A 2,498-nucleotide genomic window follows, 5' to 3' on the forward strand; every position below is an offset into this window, starting at 1 on the left:
AACCTGTGACGTTATACCAAACTTGGAGGCGCCTTTGTCTTAATTACGTCCTTGTTTAGCTGGATGGGCGTCCATGCTTCCCCCCCCCCCCCATATCTAAGTTTAAAAACAAGAGTTATCGTTTTGAAAAAAAGTAATAGATAAAAACCGGTTTGCGCTTCCACGTGATCGTCACCACGTAATTACAATCGCCTCAATGAAACCTTGTAGCAACCACCACTTCACAAGATCCTACCAAGATACCAAATAAGTGACATTAATCACGATAAACTAGGCTAGCTATTCACTCACATTACTCTCCGAAGAAAACCTTTCCTTTAACCTAATTACTAACTAATAACCAGACTATTAGGGCTCTAAGGGAGAGTTGGTTTTTCAGGAAAAAGTGGCAAAAACACCTTTAGAACACAAGTTGTCAAAAGCTGGAAACAGAGTTTAAGTAGGAACTGTTAAGGGTCAAGGAAGAGTGTCCAAAATACTTGAGGTGATTCTTGGAAAATTTTGGAAAGAAGATGGTTTAACAACCAACTCAGTAAGAATGAAATGGTTATAGAATTTTGAGTGAAGCCATGTGAAGAGTAAAGGTTTCAGAAGCTAAAGTAAAACAATGTGCAGGTTTTCTCCAGAAATAACAGCTTCTGTCCACCTATTTCAAAATTGCCTAACTAATTCTAAAAAAATGATTTTGGGGTGATTCAAATTCTGAAATATTCATATATGTGTTTACTATCTTTCTCCAGAAGGAACTGATCCCAAATTCTCAACGGTTCAGCTCCAGTTTTGAAAGGAATGCAGCTGGGTCAGATTATACTGGAAACTGAAAACTGCAGAAATTGGTTCTTTTGTGTAAAGCTCGTTTGGTACCCAAAATGGCTGGTTAAGTAGACTCTAAGACACCTATAGAAAGTATCTAAAGCTTCTAAAGGCTTAAAGTCTCATTCACCCAGGCTTCTAAAGGCTTAAAGTCTCATTCACCCTTCAATACTATAAGGGGAAGGTCTTGTAGCTCACTAACATGATGTTTTGAAGACATGGTGTTTGGACAACAATAACACAAATAAACTCTTTGATCAAGCATGATTGCAATGTTCAAAATAACCATGCTCTAGCACAAATCCAACACACTTAAGAGGCATGTCTAATGCTCCTAATGATCTATAGCTCAGGTTACGTTCTAATACTATATGGACAGGTGTTGTAGCTCGATGACATAATGCATTGAAACATGATATTTGGACAGCTACAAACAACAAATAACCTTTGAACCAAATATGATTCTAATACTCAAGGTGTAGCCATGACCTAGCAGAATCCCTAGACATTAGAATGGATGACAAATCAAAATTAAGGCAGCAAGATACCAACAATAGCAGTGACAAGTTCATAATCTTCAAGGATTCGTAATAACAACCAAAAATATAGAGTTTTATGGAAAACATGATACTCACCAAAGACTAATCAAAAAGGTGAGTTTCTCTTGAGGATTTCAACAGGAAAGAGAGCTGAGGGAGCTGATTGGATCGAGTCCAGCCGCAGGCCAAGAAGTTCGCTCAATCTTGAACATGCAAAGTGCAACAGAAACTTCTCAATATGTGGAATTTTTGTTTTGAACGTATGGAGCCTAAAAATTGAAGAAAGAAAGGGGAACTTGATGGTTCCAGAATCTTACCAAGTGTTTGTATCAGTCTCAAGTAAGATGTGAGGGATTCGGATGGAGCAAGAGAGGGAATTCAAGCAGAAATCCGGAACAGGCTTGTTTCAGAACAGCTTCGGCTTCGAGGGGTGTATAGGACTCAAATCGACTCCAATGGAGCTGAAATTTTTATGCTACATAGAGGAGACATAGAAGAACAACTTTGGTGAAGAAAGTTTTTTGATCGGAGGTCCCTAATCAGGAGTTTCGAGGCTTTCAAACAGACTGATGTGTCCAGGGACGAGAGGAAAGGTGAGAAGAGAAGGGTGAATGACGATTTATGGCCTGGGTTCTCCCTTTTGAAGGTCTGAGATGATGTTCTTGGAGGAGTTGCCATATGCATGCTGGCAACGTGGAAGGGAGGAGCTGAACTAGGTTCCTTTCTCTTAGCCCAATTCTGACGTAACAAGGAAAGAGGAAAAGCTCTTTGCGTGTGAAAGAGAAGGCTCAGCTTGGGCAGATAAATTTGGGTAAAAACAAGAAGTTGTAAAAACCAAAGTGATGGGGAAAAATAAAAGTAAAATAAGTAAATGCAAGTAAACTCAAATTAAGGTGTTGGTAAGACCAAATAAGGATTAGGCCTCACCAAGCTTGTATTTGGGTAGAAAAATGGCAAAGTAGATTTTTGTCGGAATTTCCTTGAGTTTGAAAAACATAGGGAGTAAATAAATAGTATTTTTATAAAGTCGGAGGGATGGTTGATGAGCAAATGTCGGGTAAGGCGGGTAGGAATTCAACTAATGGTTAAGAAATAAAGTAAAACGAGAAATCGTAAATGCACGCACAAGTATATTTCAAAATTATG

At 38.7% G+C, this 2,498-nt stretch overlaps 1 long non-coding RNA gene across 1 annotated transcript; it reads right to left on the minus strand.

The window, feature by feature from the left end:
• Window positions 1-767: 767 nt before the first annotated feature.
• On the minus strand, window positions 768-1,735 carry LOC112164474. The gene is made up of 3 exons (XR_005799596.1): window positions 1,670-1,735; window positions 1,449-1,555; window positions 768-824 (listed from the first exon to the last, which is right to left on the minus strand). It is a non-coding gene; the product is annotated as an uncharacterized LOC112164474 (long non-coding RNA).
• Between the last annotated feature and the right edge of the window lie 763 nt (window positions 1,736-2,498).

The sequence above is a fragment of the Rosa chinensis genome, chromosome 5, assembly GCF_002994745.2.
Source record: "Rosa chinensis cultivar Old Blush chromosome 5, RchiOBHm-V2, whole genome shotgun sequence".
Lineage (NCBI taxonomy): Eukaryota > Viridiplantae > Streptophyta > Magnoliopsida > Rosales > Rosaceae > Rosa > Rosa chinensis.